The sequence below is a fragment of the Octopus bimaculoides genome, chromosome Z (assembly GCF_046866305.1).
Source record: "Octopus bimaculoides isolate indiv1 chromosome Z, ASM4686630v1, whole genome shotgun sequence".
Classification (NCBI taxonomy): Eukaryota; Metazoa; Mollusca; class Cephalopoda; order Octopoda; family Octopodidae; genus Octopus; species Octopus bimaculoides.
The window spans coordinates 36,566,600-36,583,799 of record NC_142944.1 but is presented as its reverse complement, the minus strand read 5'-3'; the positions used below and the strand labels follow the sequence as shown (position 1 = coordinate 36,583,799).

General features: G+C 38.8%; 1 protein-coding gene across 1 annotated transcript in view; it reads left to right on the top strand.

Annotated features, from left to right (window-relative positions):
* Window positions 1–17,200, top strand: part of LOC128249600 (uncharacterized) — a 164,694-nt gene that overhangs the window by 37,458 nt on the left and 110,036 nt on the right. The window lies entirely within an intron of this gene.

The window sequence follows — 17,200 nt, the reverse complement described above, 5'->3', positions numbered from 1 at the left end:
TTTCTCAACATATGAAACTATTAGTAGCACTTTAATACATGTATTGTGACCTTTAAATAAATAATGTGTGTGTGAGTTTAGAGGGATATATTATCTTTCTGGATACCATGATAGCTCTGTCATATTCCAGGTTATGATTAACTGCATTGATTTTAGTATTTAATGTCTATAACTACTAGGAGTTCAGTTCTATATTTAAGAGATGAAGAATTATGTACATTATTTACATTTGACAGATATTTGTCCTCATCTTGTTTGTTGTTAACACAATGTTTCAGCTGATACACACTCCAGCCTTCATCAGGTGTCTTGGGGAAATTTTGAACCTGGGTTCTCATTCCTAAGGTTGTAGTTGGCTAATTCTGTGCTCGCTTTACTGGTTGATAGTATTATCTGGAGTGTATATTAGTAATAATCATAATGATAGAGAATATAGAGACTGCTATATCATCAAAATTTACTTTTGCTTATTTTACAATGTCATATAGTATATCTTTATATGTATATATGTATGTGTATATATATATATATATATATTTATATATATCAATCTGGAAAAGAAGGATTTAGAAGCTTAAGGACCCTTCATATGGTCAGAGATTTAAAAGCATCCTAATTGAGAAATTTGATAAAAGGGAGGAGGAGCGACAAACTTGTAACATAGAGGGCGACTGGGAATTCCTGCAAGATAGCTTGCTGAGTGCCACAGACCAAATCTGTAGTTCGTGCAAAGTCCCTTCCAGACCTAGGGTAACGCGGTGGTGGTACAATACTGTAGACTGGGCCATTAGAGCAAAGAAACAGGTTTGGAAGGCCTGGAAGAGTGGGGGTAGCAGGGAACTGTATCAGATAGCTAGAAGGGAAGCTAGGAGACAGGTATATGTAACCAAGGTAGAAGCAGAAAAGAAGTTTTGCCTATGTTCAGTAACGTGAGAACCAAAGAACTGAAGTATCTCGGATTGCAAGAGAGTGTGTGAGAAAAAATTGTGATGTCAAAGAAGAAAAATGTGTCCACATGGATGATGGATCACTTGCTTTTAATGGGTCTGCAAAGAAAGAGGCTTGGAGATGCCATTATGAAAGACTATTGAATGTAGAGAATGAATGGGAGGAGGAGAGTCGGTCAAATGTTGACCCAATTGAGGGACCAGCAGTCCAAATTGACAGTACCTTGGTAGATAAAGCACTTACAGATATGAAAACAGGGAAAGCCCCTGGACCATTAGGAATCACCATTGAGATGCTTAAAATATCTGGCGCTGTGGGTTATGGTCTGACAGTGTGGGTTATTGTAAATCAGGTGGTTCATGAAGGAGTCATACCCAATAACTGATGTAGCAGCACCATAATCAACTGCTGCAAAGATAAAGGTGACGCTTTAGACTGAAATAATTATAAAGGTATCAAATTGTTGGATCAGATGATGAAAGTTACAGAGAGAGTCATAGCCCAACTAATTAGGGAGAGAGTCTAGATGAGATGCAGTTTGGTTTTGTGCCATGTAGAAGCACCACTGATGCTATATTTCTGGTAAGGCAACTGCAGGAGAAATACATAGCCAAACATAAACCTCTGTACTTGGCTTTTGTTGAGTTGCAGAAAGCGTTTGACAGGGACCCTAATCCCTTATCTGGTGGTTAATGTGGAAACTAGGGAGAGACAAGTATTTGGTGAGAGCTGTACAAGCCTTGTACAGGGATGCTACCAGTAAGGTGAGGGTGGGCAATGAGTACAGTGAAGAATTCAGAGTACAAGTATGAGTTCACCAAGGATTGGTGCTCATCCCCCTCTTGTTCATCATAGTCCTCCAGGCAATAATAAAGGAATTCACGACAGGCTGCCCCTGGTAACTCCTCTATACTTATGACCTTGCTCTTATAGCTGAATCACTATCTAAACTAGAGAAGTAATTCCAGGTATGGAAGCAAAGTCTAGAATCAAAAGGCCTCAAAGTTAACCTAGTAAAACTAGAGTCATAGTAAGCGGGAAGGCAGACAAATCACAAATCTCTTCAGGTAGATGGCCCTGCTTGATCTGTAGAAAAGGTGTAGGTAGAAACTCCATAAGATACACTCAAGCTTTGGACACATAAAAAGTGCAGTAACATCAGAGGAAGGTTAACAGGGAAACTAATTTTTGTATGTGAAAGGTGCACAGGTACAATAAACACTGAAAATGTGCAGAAAATAGACCTCATCACCTGCCAGTGGGGTAAGCTAGAGATAGTAGATAGCTTCTGTCATCTAGGTGATCAAGTTAGTAGTGGAGCTGGATGCTCTGAGAGCATAGCTATGAGAATAAGATTAGGCTGGGCAAAGTTCAGAGAGCTCCTACCTCTGCTGGTAGCTGTGAACTTTCCACATACACAAGCTATTTTCCCCATTAACTTTCCTCTGATATTGCTGCACCTCTTATGTATCCAAGACTTACACTGAGTACATCTTATGGAGTTTCTCCCTATGCTTTTCTACAGATCAAGCAGAGCCATCTACCTGAAGGGATTTGTGATTTGTCTGGCTTCCTACTTACTAAAACTTTGGTTTTTGTTAGGTTAACTCTAAGACCCTTTCATTCTGGACCTTACTTCCATACCTGAAACATCTTCTCTAATTCTGGTAGTGATTCAGATATAAAAACAAGGTCATCAGCATAGAGGAGCTCCCAGGGACAGCTTGTCTTAAATTCCTCTGTCATTACCTGGAGGACTATGATGAACTAGAGGAAGCTGAGGACTGATCCTTGATGTACTCCTACTTCTGCTCTGAATTCTTCACTGTACTCATTACCCACCCTCACCTTACAGGTAGCATCCCTGTATATGGCTTGCACAGCTCTCACCAAATACTTGTCTCTCCCTAGTTTCCACATTGACCACCAGATAAGGGATTGGGGGACCCTGTCAAGGGCTTTCTCCAAGTCAACAAAAGCCAAGTACAGAGGTTTATCTTTGGCTATGTATTTATCCTGCAGAAATATAGTATCAGTGGTGTTTCTCCCTTGCACAAAACCTAACTGCATCTCATAGACTGACCCTCTCCCTAATTAGCTGGGCTATGACCCTCTCCATAACTTTCATCACCTGATCCAACAATTTAATACCTCTGTAATTATTTCTCTCTAAAGCATCGCCTTTACTTTTGTAGCAGTTGACTATGGTGCTGCTACACCAGTTGTTGGGTATGGCTCCTTCATGAAACTCTTGATTTACAATACATGTTACTAGACCATAACCCACACTGCCAGATATTTTAAGCATCTCAATGGTGATTCCTAATGGTCCAGGGGCTTTCCCTGTTTTCATATCTGTAAGTGCTTTATCTACCAAGGTACTGTCAATTTGGACTGCTGGTCCCTCAATTGGGTCAACATTTGACCGACTCTCCTCCTCCCATTCATTCTCTACATTCAATAGTCTTTCATAATGGCATCTCCAAGCCTCTTTCTTTGCAGACCCATTAAAAGCAAGTGATCCATCATCCATGTGGACACATTTTTCTTCTTTGACATCACAATTTTTTCTCACACACTCTCTTGCAATCCGAGATACTTCAGTTCTTTGGTTCTCACGTTACTGAACATAGGCAAAACTTCTTTTCTGCTTCTACCTTGGTTACATATACCTGTCTCCTAGCTTCCCTTCTAGCTATCTGATACAGTTCCCTGCTGCCCCCACTCTTCCAGGCCTTCCAGGCCTGTTTCTTTGCTCTAATAGCCCTGTCTACAGCATCATTCCACCACCATGTCACATTAGGTCAGGAAGGGACTTTGCACCACCCGCAGATTTGATTTGTGGTACTCAGCAAGATATCCCACAGGAATTCCCAGTTGCCCTATATGTCACTAGTCTTCCTCCCTTTTATCAAATTTCTCAATTAGGATGTCCCTAAATCTCTGACCATATGAAGGGTCCTTAAGCTTCCAAATCCTTCTTTGCCAGATTGGTCTGCTTCTTGGCATTCTTCTGGCCTGAAATCTAATGTCACTAATGACTAGTCTATGCTGAGGGGTATATATATATATATATATATATATATATATATATATATATATATATATATATATATATATATATATATATATAAATATAAATATCATCATCATCATCATCATCATCATCATTGTTTAATGTCTGCCTTCCATGTGAGCATGGGTGGGATGGTTTTATAAGAGCTGGCTAGGTCAAAGCCTGCATCAGACTTCTGTGGCTGTTTAGGCAGGATTTTTACAGCTGGATGCCCTTCCTAACACCAACCACTCAGCAGAGTGGGCTTAGTGCTTTTTTTCATGGCACAAGCACTGGTGAGGTGAGTAGTGCTTTTTACATGGTACAAGAACAGGCAAAGTCAGTTTTAGTAAGGTTTTTACAGCTGGATGTCCTGAGAGCATAGCTGTGAGAATAAGAATAGGCTGGGCAAAGTTCAGAGAGCTCCTACCTCTGCTGGTAACAAAATGCCTCTCCCTAAAAGTGAAAGGCAGATTGTGTGTTGCCTGCATGCAAACAGCTATGTTACATAGCAGTGAAACATGGGTTATGACAACTGAGGACATGCATAGGTTTGAAGGAAATGAAGCCAGTATGCTTCACTGGATGGGCAATATCAGTGTACATGTTCAACAGAGTTTAAGCATCTTGAGAGAAAAGTTAGGCATAAGAGGCATCAGATGTAGTATGCAAGAGAGACAATTGTGCTGGTATGATCATATGATGCATATAGATAGAGTCAGCTGTGTAAAGAAGTACCAATCTCTAACTGTGGAGGGAATCTGTGGTAGAGGTAGACCCAAGAAGACATGGGACGAGGTGATGAAGCATGATCTTCGGACTTTGGGCATCACAGAGGCAATGACTAGTGACCGAGACCTTTGGTGATATTCTGTACTTGAGAAGACCTATCAAGGCAAGTTAAATTGTAGTTGGCGCTGATGCTGGTGTCACACAACAGACACCCATGCTGATGGCACGTAAAAAGCACTTTTTGAGCATTGGGCTTCATGGAGATAAAGTGGCCAATGCCAGTGCATGTGAAAAGCTCCTTTCAAGTGTTGGACCTCATGGAGACAATGACAAATGACCGAGACCTTAGGATGGATCTAGAGAAGAAGATCCATCAAGCCAAGTAAAATTGCACTCATGACTGATACTGGTGTCACACAAATGGCACCCATGCTGGTGGCATGTAAAAGCACCCGTTACACTCTCTGAGTGGTTGGCATTAGAAAGGGCATCCAGCCATAGAAGCCATGTCAAATCAGACTGGAGTCTGGTGCAGCTTTCCAGTTTACCAGTCCTAGTCAAAACATCCAACCCATGCCAGCATGGACAATGGACATTAAATGATGATGGTTAAATGATGATGATGATGATATGTGTGTGTGTGTATGTCTATGTATATGTATGTGTATATATGTATATATTCGACTAGAGGTTGTATTAACCTCATGAAGGGATGGTTTCACTCAAGGAAATACTGGTTCAATAGCTAGTATTTTGGGGGAATTAATTTTCTTAAAATAATAGATGTGTATATATGAAAACGTAGTTTATATTCATGTAAAAGAAGAAAGAGAAAATGGAGATTGGAAAGTTAATAATTGTTTATTGTTAATAGTATGATACTTAATATTTACTGAGTATTAACTGAAATAGCTGTAAGTGATGATGATTATTAAGCTGTTAATAATAAACAATTATGAACTTCCGAATCTCCATTTTCTTTTTCTTATATATATATAAGTGTAACTACCCGAAATGGTCATGACTTCTGGTACTTGTTTCTCTTGTCCACCTTCGTATCATCCATCTGTCCGAACGTTTTAATATCCTCTACTGCATTTTTGTTCCATTTATATATATATATATATATATATATATATATATATATAATATAAATATATAATTACACACACACACACACATATATATATGTGTGCGTGTGTGTGTGCGTGCGTGCGTGTGTGTGTGTGTGTGTGTGTGTGCGTGTGCGTGTGTGTGTGTGTGTGTAATTATATAGTTTGTAACGACCGTGCGACAGGAGAAGGCGACGAGGAATGGCTCCTTTAGTACATTGCACGGTAGATACAAATAGAAATATGAAAAGAGGATAAATGCTGTATAAGTGCCTGAAGGAAAAGAGAGACACAACTGGTAGAAGGTTTAAAAGAAGATTTTATTTATATGTTAACATGTGTTATTTCTTTACTACCCAAAAGGGGCTACACACAGAGGGACAAACAAGGACAGACAAACGGATTAAGTCGATTACATCGACCCCAGTGCGTAACTGGTACTTATTTAATCGACCCCGAAAGGATGAAAGGCAAAGTTGACCTCGGCGGAATTTGAACTCAGAACGTAGCGGCAGACGAAATACCGCTAAGCATTTCGCCCGGTGTGCTAACGTTTCTGCCAGCTCGCCGCCTTATATGTTAACATGTGTGTCTGTGTGAGTGCGACATATAAACATAACAATAGGCAGGCCGTCATTTATGCTAAGTGTGTATGTACAAACATGGATGTATGTGTGTGCTATAAGTACAGAGCCTAGAAAGATGTCTACAATGTCGTTAGAAGAATGTTCAGACACTTGGATGATAAATACCAGTTCGTCGTCAAGGTACACAGTAGTTGAATTGCTGTATCAAGAAGTTGAGGCTGCAATGCAGAGCTGGGGAGCGGCACATGTCGTACAAGAAGTCGTGGCTTCAATGCTGCTACCGGTTACTTGTTACAGGAGTTCTCGCAGGTTGTATTTGGTTGTATTTGCTGTTAACCATGGTGAAGTAATTCACAAACAGTGTGGAGATAGAACCTGTGCGAGTGATGCTGGTTGCTGTGTACGTAGCAAGAAGTTATGTATAACAACAGCTATATATATAAATAAAGTACCAGTCAATGACTATATATATATATATATATATATATATATATATATATATATATATATATATATATATATATATATATATATATATATATATATATATATATATATATATATATATATATATATATATATATATATATATATATATATATATATATATATATATATATATATATATATATATATATATATATATATATATATATATATATATATATATATATATATATATATATATATATATATATATATATATATATATATATATATATATATATATATATATATATATATATATATATATATATATATATATATATATATATATATATATATATATATATATATATATATATATATATATATATATATATATATATATATATATATATATATATAAGTATAATGGATACAATAGAAAAAGTTCAAATCAGGCAAACTACGGTTAACACACATATATATAGGGGTTTAATTAAGATTAAAATAAGAATTATCCAAACTGAACATATATTGATATATTAGAGATATTAAAATATGAAAATTTTAAAATATATGAATGCTAAAAACACACACACACACACACACACACACACACACACACACACACACACATACACACACACACACACACACATACACACACACACACACACACATACAGGGTATCCCAAAAGAATGTATACACACTTTAAATAATTGTAAAGTAGCTGTTTATTAAAATATATTCCATTTTCAAAATTTAATAGAATCTACAGATATTATTTTATTGTTTTGTCAATGCCTGTTTTAAACTGACGTCCGTTCTGGTCCAGGCACTGCTGACAATGCAAAGCAATGGAATCGTAAATATCACAAAACAATTCATCTGGTATTTGTGTGCATTCTCGTTCAATGGCTGCTCTCAAATCAGCGACTGTTGCAGGTTTCATAGCGTAGACTTTGACTTTTAGGTATCCCCATAAAAAAAAGTCTAGTGGTGTGAGGTTTGGTGAACGTGGAGGGTATTCATCAAAACCCCTTTGTCCGATCAACCTATTTGGAAGGATCTCCTCAAAGAAGGATCTAACATAGCGATTGTAGTTTGAGTGTGCCCCATCTTACTGAAAATAAAACTCCTCATCTTCAAAGTCTTCTTTAATTCTTGGCATGACAAACTGTTGCAGCAAGTTCAAGTAAATTGGATCAGTCACAGCAGCGTCAAAAAAAGTATGGTCCAATTAATCCTCTTAATGATAAATCACACCACACTGTAACTCCTGTTAAATTAACATGGTGTTCCACCATAATATGTGAATTCTCAGGTCCCCAGTCGGTGTAATTGTGGTGGTTAATTGAACCATTTAATTTGAATGTAGCCTCATCAATCCACACAATCTTTGTTGGTAAGTGTGCATCTTCTTACACATCGTGCCAAGTACCACTCGCAATACTACACTCTTCGGTCTGGATCATCGTCATTAATAGCATGGACTAATCTTGGAATGTAATTTTTCCATTGACAACTCTTCAAAATGTGCTGGACAGACGATTTTGGAATACCTACCGCATATGACTTGCTTGCCACACAGACTTTCTTGGACTTTGGTGATTCGTTTCCAGTACTCCTTCTTGCTTTGTGGAGGTTGTCAATGTTCGCGGTCTTCTGGAATGCTTCTCATGGACATCCTAAATAGTTCCATCAGCTTCAAACTTGTCTCTAATTCAAGTGATGGCCAGTTGCGTTGGTGGATCTGTTTGAAACTTCCCCCTAAGCTGTCTTTGCACTTCAACTGCATTTTCACACTTCCAGTAGCATTTTAGAATTAATTTCCTTTGTTCAAAGTTTAGTCTGACTGCCATCATAAATTCCAGTGGGTTTCATCTGGAAAGAAAAAACATCAATTGAGTTATCAGCTGCTAAAGTGTGTATACATTTTTTGGGGACACCCTAAGGGAATCTAGCTGTAGAAACTTTGCCAGATCAGATTGGAGCCTGGTGCAGCCTCAGCCTACTGGCTCGCCAGCCCTCATTCAAACTGTCCAACCCATGCCAGCATGGAAAGCGGACATTAGACAACAACGATGATGATGATGATGATGATGATGATGAAGATGATGAATATACCATTTTAACATTGACTTTTCCATGCTTACATGGATTTTAAGAATTTGTTGACATTGATTTTCTATGGCTAGTTGCCCTTCTGTTGCCAACCGTCACCTGTTTCCAAGCAAGGTAATATTTCCCCATAACCAGATATGATATTATGGAAGATTGGAAATGAAACACATTACTTGTATGACAGTGTTACATGTTTACAGATATCATGAGACGTCAAAGCAAGGACTCACACACACACACACACACACACACACACACACACACACACACACACACACACACACACACACACACACACACACACACACACACGAATGTCAGGCTTCTTTCAGTTTCTGCCTATTAAATTTGTTTACAAGCTTTTGGTTGGCCTAAGGCTATGGTAGAAGCCTATTCTACTATGCAACAGGAACTGAACACCCGAAGCCATATGTTTGGGAAATGAACATGTCAGCCATACAGCCATGTCTACAATTGTAAACATATTGTTTGTTTGCAAACTTCCACGATAATATATTTGACCATAGGGAAATATTGTCTTGGTTGGTAACAGCTGAGGGTTGTCAACAGGAAAGGCATCAAGTTGTACAAAACCTGCCTCAGCAAATTATGTCCAAACATGGTTGTCATCATCATCATCCTCATCGTTTAACGTCTGCTTTCCATGCTAGCATGGGTTGGACGATTTGACTGGGGACTGGTGAAACCGGATGGCAACACCAGGCTCCAATCTGATCTGGCAGAGTTTCTACAGCTGGATGCCCTTCCTAACGTCAACCACTCAGAGAGTGTAGTGGGTGCTTTTACGTGTCACCCGCACGAAGGCCAGTCAGGCGGCACTGGCAACGGCCACGCTCAAACTGTTGTATTTTATGTGCCACCCGTACAAGAGCCAGTCCAGGGGCACTGGCAACGATCTCGCTCGAAAGTCCTACGACGGCCAGTCGGGCGGTACTGGCAACGGCCGGATGTTAAAACAATGATGATGATGATGATAATAATAAAGACAAGAATGTTATATACATATATACACAGAGAAACACACACACACACGCACACACACACACAAACACACACACACACACACACACTCACACACACACACACACATGTACACACAGATAAACACATACATGTGTCTGTCTGTGAGAGAGACGCAGGCATGAATATGCGGTAAGAAGCTTGCTTCTCAACCACATGACTCCTGGTTCAGTTCCACTGCATGTCACCTAGGTCAAGTGGATTTGGTAGATGGAAACTGAAGAGAAGCCTGTCATATATATGTGTGTGTGTGTGTGTGTGTGTGTCTTTGTGTCTGTCCGCCCATTACCGCTTGACAATTGGTGTGTTTATGTCTCCGTAACTTAGCGGTATGGCAAAGGACACAGATAGAATAAGTACTTGGTTTAAAAAAAAATAAGTCCTGGAGTCAATTTGTTCGAGTAAAAAGAGCCTTCAAGGCGGTGCTCCAACATGGCCGCATCCAAATGACTGAAACAAGTAAAAGAATAAATGAATAAAAAATATATATATATATAAAGAGAGAATGTTATATTAAATCTCTGAGCAAGATACAAACACACACACTGAGAGAGAATGAAAGTGAGAAAGAGAGAGAGAGAGAGTGAGTGAGTGAGTGAGTGTGAGAGAGAGAGAGAGAGAGAGAGAGAGAGAGAGAGAGAGAGAGAGCTATTCTTGCAGTGACAGATTGACAAGTCTTAGGGAAAAACAAAATTTGTGAGACAGAAAAAAGAAAGCAAAAAATTAGCTAAAAACATTTGAGTTGAACAAAGAAAATATTTGAAGGGACAGCCCTCCCACCATCCGACAAAGATAAGAGGAAACAGAATGCGTAGGAGGAAATAAAAAGGAAAAAACAACAAACAAACAAACCATTCCCTCTTTTGTTCCCTCTCTCTCTCTCTTTTTCTCTTCCTCTCACCAAGTTGGTAATATGTGACCATATTTTTATTTGTTTATCTATATTCATTTGTGGACTTTTTGTCTTATACATTATTATCCCACTTACTCTTTTTCTCATCTTCCTTCTCCCATCTCTGTCTGTCTGTATGTCTGCCCGTCTGTCCCCCTCTCTCTCTCTCTCTCTCTCTCTCTTGCTCTTTCTCTCTCTCTCTCTTTCTCTTTCTCTTTCTCTCCCACCAGCCTCCTTTCCTCTTCCCCACCTCTCTTGTCTGTTAAACCTTAAAAATTGGTTTGCAAAAAGAAAAAAAGGAAAAAAACATCTTTTCCTCCTGGTGACGTCTGCTGCGAAAGAGAACTTCCACAGAAAATCATTTTTGAAGACCACTTCTCCTTTACACACACACACACACACACACACACACACACACACACACACACACACACACTCACACACACACACACACACACATTATACATGCACACATACCCACAAGCACAAGCACATATATTCATACATGCACATACACATATATGCATATAGATGCACGCATACACACAGACATCCACAGCACACGCACGAAGTAATCTCCCACATACATACACACATATACATACACATTCATACTCTTTTTGAAAGCTGAAGATGACTGTATAAATGTTAGCCTGCTTTTCCTATGTATTTTCTCTTTATCTTGTTTTAATGTTCCAAACATTAAACATATTCTCACTTAATTATCATTTATCAGGCAGATGACATAAATTATGAAAACAACTCTCTCTCTCTCTCTCTCTCTCTCTCTCCCTCCGTCTCCCTCTCTCTTTCTATTCCTCTCTCCTTCCCTCTGTCTCTCTCTTGTTCTCTCGCAGCACATATACATTATTGTATGATTACTGAGTGATTTGGCAGGTTTAACGAGATTATATCTCTGTTAATGATTTAAACAAAACTGAAATAATGGAGTTATCGCCCATATTTGCCGAAGAAAAACACAAAATATCGATAACTAACATAAGGCACAAGGCCATAAAATTTGAGGCGAGGGTGAATCGTTTAAATTGACATCAGTTGTTGACTGGTACTTTATTTTATTGACCCCCCCCTCCACAAAGGATTAAAAGCAAAGTTAACCCTAACCCTAACCTCAATGTGATTTATGCTCAGAACATAAAAATTTTGAGTAGGGAATTAGAAGAATGTTCGTAGTTTCAAAAATAGTAATGGGTTACGTGTGTATCCGTTTTTAACTGTAGAGTTCGATGTAGATAAAACTATAAATAATATAATATAAAAATTAGGTTAAAAAAACCCTTTTGGACAGAAAAAGTCGAAGGCTGCCCGTGAAACTTGAACTCTCACGTTTTGAATCATGATAGACATTCTTTCACTGGACCAAGGCAGTCTCTATCCATTTTAGAAATTTTGCTCCTGCCAGAGAGTATTGTATATTGTTTAGTCATAAGACCTTGGAAACTTTGAAAGAAAGTGAAATAATTCGTTTTTAACCGTAAAACTCGAAGTAGACAAAGCTATAAATAATAACATGTAAATAGTGAGATAAAGATCCCTTTTGGATAGAAAAAATTCAAGGGTGATCTTGGAATCTTCCGTAAACATGACAGTTTTTTTTAATCATGGGCCTAAAAGTTATAAATAACTTCTTTTTTATATTTCCTATGTACAAACAAAAAATAGACCTCTTCTGATCTTATTGGTACAATATTTCAATAGTTGAGTGTGAAAAAGAACAGTTTGTCAGTGCAATATCAATAAGAGGTTCGGAGTACACAATGTGTTGTGAGAATACACATACAATTTTCATGTTTTACAAATTTGTTTTGTGGAAAATATTGATGCATATTTTCTCGCTTATAAAATCAATGTGTACATTTAGATAACAGTTTGCTCTAAAAAGAAAAGTAGATATCGTACTTTTAAATTAGCAGAAATAGCAACTTGCAAATGATTTCTCACTTAGTTTAACATGTCTTATAGTTTGAGATAGTCAATTCTGTTTATATCGAAACAGTACAATGAACTTAGCATTACGTAAGAGTTTAGAGAGAAAGCAAAGTGTCACAGCTGACTCTTTATTGGTGCCAGGTGGGAGTGAGGAGAGGGGACAACAGAGCATGACCTCTGTGAAACTAAGTAAAATAGCAGATAGATTACTGGTCTCTGATTGTGCAGCAGATGCACAAGTGCAGTACGTAATAAGGAGTATCTATGAACTGCGCGCGCGTACAGTAAAGTGTTGGAAAAGATAAAGGAAATACCTTGTTAAATGGAAGTTTTATTATATAAATAGAATCATTTTCCCTTTGGCATGAATCATAGCTTTAATATGCCGAGGAGTTCATTCGTACACGCTTTTAACTGTTGTTAAGGATATTTTGAGCCATTCTTCAGAACCTGCGTTCTGATGCTTTATTTTCCGAGGAAGAAAAAGAATGTTAAATCGCTTCAGATTGTCTTATAGTTTGTCTTTGAAGCGCATATGACTTTTCAGCTGACCTTGCTGTTGGGAATTGACCAAAGAGAATTCTGATACCACTCATACGTGAGAAATGACCCGATCATCTAAGCTGTATTTTGATGATGGCTTCAAAACCTGATATGTTGCATTTTTTAATACCTCACTGTTATGAATATGGTCGTTCAGTTTTATGTTGAAGATAGAACGCAAGCATCGCATATGAAAAGCGTCAAGCTGGTAGATGTGCTTTCGGTACAGAGTCCAAGATTCAGCACCATAAAGCAATGTTGTCAAGACTACCGACTTATACACATTAATTTTCATATTCAACGATACGTCGTGGCTGTTGCAAAGCCAATGGTAAAGGTTACCGAAAGCGGAGCTAGCCTTCCCGATTCTGGACTCATTTTCTTTATCCATCTTAGCATCATTGGACACAATGGAACCAAGATAAGTGAAGGAGAAAACAGTTTTTAATGTTTTCCCATCAACATATACAGTAGGGGCAACAGTGAGAAGATGGTCACGAATGGGCTGATGGACATACTCGGTTTTCTTGATGCTGATGGTCAGACCAAAAGCCTTCAATGCACATGAGAAGTTGTTTAAAATCATCCATTGCATGTCCTCAAGAATGTGTGTTACAAGTGCATAATCGTCTGCGAAGAGCAAATCTCGAACTGTTTCCACTAAAGTCTTAGTTTTTGCTTTGAAGCGTTGTTGGTTGAATAAGCCGCCACCAGTTCTATATTCAAACTCTTCTCCTTCTTTAACACCTTCGAATACTGTTTCCAACATGACGGAGAATACGAAGCAAATAAGAGTGATGCAAGAAAACAGCCTTGTTTTTTTCCATTTGAGACTGAATGAATCGGACACTTTCCCGCTAGAGCTGACAGAGGCCATCATCACTTGATGAAAATAAATGATGACGTTATCTTTTCGGGAACACCTAGCTTTCTAAGGACAACCCAAAGAGTATCCCTAGATACGGTGTCGAAAGCTTTAGTTATATCTACAAAAGTGACAAAAAGGTTTCGGTTATGCTCACGAGCCTTTTCTGCAGCTGCCTTAGGCTAAAAATCGTATCCACTGTGCCTCTACCAGTAGATCCACGCTGAGATTCAGGCTACATTAAACTGGCAAGGGCATAATTTAGTCTGTTTAAGATAACCCTTTCAAGAATCTTCCCAGCAATACACAAAAGGGAGATACCTGTATGGTTGTCATATTCACATTTGTTGCTTTCGTGCTTCTAAAGATGGACAATAAAAGCGTCCTTAAACTCCCGTGGGACTGATCCTCATTCCCAGATTAAGGAGACGAGTTCACATAACTTGTTCAGCTGGAGACTGCAACCACATTTATACGTTTCGGCTGGTATGCCATCGTTCCCAGACGACTTTCCGTTCGTAAGCTGTTTTATGGCTGTTTTTTTTTTTTATCTAAGCATTTGATGGAGCAACTGATGGTCATTCAAGGACAGGCCTCTGTGGTTGGTTGTTGATCAGTTCTTCATCAGCAATTGAGTTCATATTCAGAACATTTGAAAAACGCTCTGCCCAGTGCTTCGTGATCTCCCTTTTATTTGTCAGATTACCCTCAACTGAAAGTATGGGAGTTGAGCCACCAGACACAGGTACAAAAACACCCTTTAAATTCTGGTAGAATGACCTGCAGTCACATCTGGAATCCTGCAACTCTTGTGCCTTCCTTTGCCGCCAAATCTGTTTCATTTGCCTCAGTTGAGACTGGCATATATTTTGTTGCGTTTCGTGGCATTATTTTTATTTGACATCCATTGACAGTCGTACTTGTGCATATTGTCCAAAAGAGGAGAGATATTTGCATCGTGTGAGTCGAACCAATCTTGGTGCTTCCTCTTAACATACCAGAGTGTTTCACAAGATGACTCAAATACTACATTTTAAAAAGCAGACCATGCTAATTCAATATCTGTGTTGTCTGAGATGCCAGTAAGTTTGTTACCATAGGTTGTTTGAAATGAGGTTAAATTGTCATTGTTCCTCAGCTTTGTCACATCCACTTTTCGAATTGGTCGAGTGCGATTGTTACGAACAGGACTGCGGATAGTAAAATTCACCCTGGTCGTATCAGTCTATGGTCAGACCAACACTCCCCAATGGAGTAAGAACATGTTACTTGGACTTCTTCCTTCATGGAAGACCTCACAATTATGCAATCAATGAGGTGATAATGGTTTCATCAGAGATGCTTCCAGGTAGTTTTGTGGTGGTTGGGGAGTCGGAAAAAAATATTGGTAATCAAATGTCTATACTCACTGCTAAATGGTAGCAGCAGATGGCCGTTTGAGTTTGCCTTGCCAACCCCCATGCTTCCCTATTAGGTCGCCCCATATGGATGTATCACAACCTACATGTGCATTGAAATCACCAATGAGAAGCTTATTATGGATGAAGACACCTCTCAACTGGCTACGTGGCTCAGAGTAGAACTGCTCTTTGACTACTTCATTTGAGTTCATGGTCGGAGCACAGCAGCTGAAAATAGTTGCATATTTATTTTTACCAATGCAGATATGCAATGACATAAGTTTCTTACTAATGCCAACAAACAGAGATTCAAAATATTTCACCAGGTCATTCCGAATAGCAAACTCAACACCTGACTCTTTCTTTACTTCTTGAGGTTTGCCCATCCAGAAAATAGTGCGTCCACCATCAACTTCCGCTAATCTAGTTTTCAAAAGAGCTGCTACTCCAATATATTTTCCTTCAACACACGGGCAACCAAAGCAGTCCTACGTTCTATGCTTTTCTTACTGTCCTGAGGAATCCTCACATTCCAAGATGCAATAAAAAGGTTTTTTGTTTTGTTTTCGATTTGCTTAATTTTCTGGTGCAGGTTTGGATGACCAGTCATTTGCACCTAATGACAAGAAGCAATGCGAGTAAGCAATTTTTAGATCATATTCCCTTGACCTCTCCCCCATAGGAGGAAAGCAGTGCCATCCTAAACAGGGCTGCTTTGTTGTGAAAGGAGAACACGAATTACACAATTACCCGCAGATGTGTAAAACGGACATCTACCTTTCACTATCTATGTGCGAAGTTCAAACTAAGAACTTTCAGTGACTTCCTTCACCTGTTCCCATCCCTATCCCTTCATTTTCACAAGTTCTTTTTTTTTTGGTGGGGGGGGGATGTAGAAAACATGGCTGTGTGGTAAGTAGCTAGCTTACCAACCACATGGTCCCGGGTTCAGTCCCATTGCGTGGCATCTTGGGCAAGTGTCTTCTACTATAGCCTCGGGCCGACCAAAGCCTTGTGAGTGGATTTGGTAGACGGAAACTGAAAGAAGCCTGTCGTATATATGTATATATATATATATATATATATATATATATATATATATATATATATATATATATATATATATATATATATATATATATATGTATGTGTGTGTGTATGTTTGTATGTATGTGTTTGTCCCCCCAACATCGCTTGACAACCGATGCTGGTGTGTTTATGTCCCCGTAACTTAGCGGTTCGGCAAAAGAGATCGATAGAATAAGTACTAGGCTTCTAAAGAATAAGTCCTGGGGTCGATTTGCTCGACTAAAAGGCGGTGCTCCAGCATGGCCACAGTCAAAAGACTGAAACAAGTAAAAGAGTACTAAATTATCTGCACATGGTTTTGTTGATAGCGGTCATTGCTTGTAGAGCACAATGCACACTCTCTCCATCAAAAGAGCATTTACCTGTACTGGCACACAGTGTGCCACGTGTCGGATGCTGATTGTGCACATCAAATAATAAGGTGACTGTCAGCAA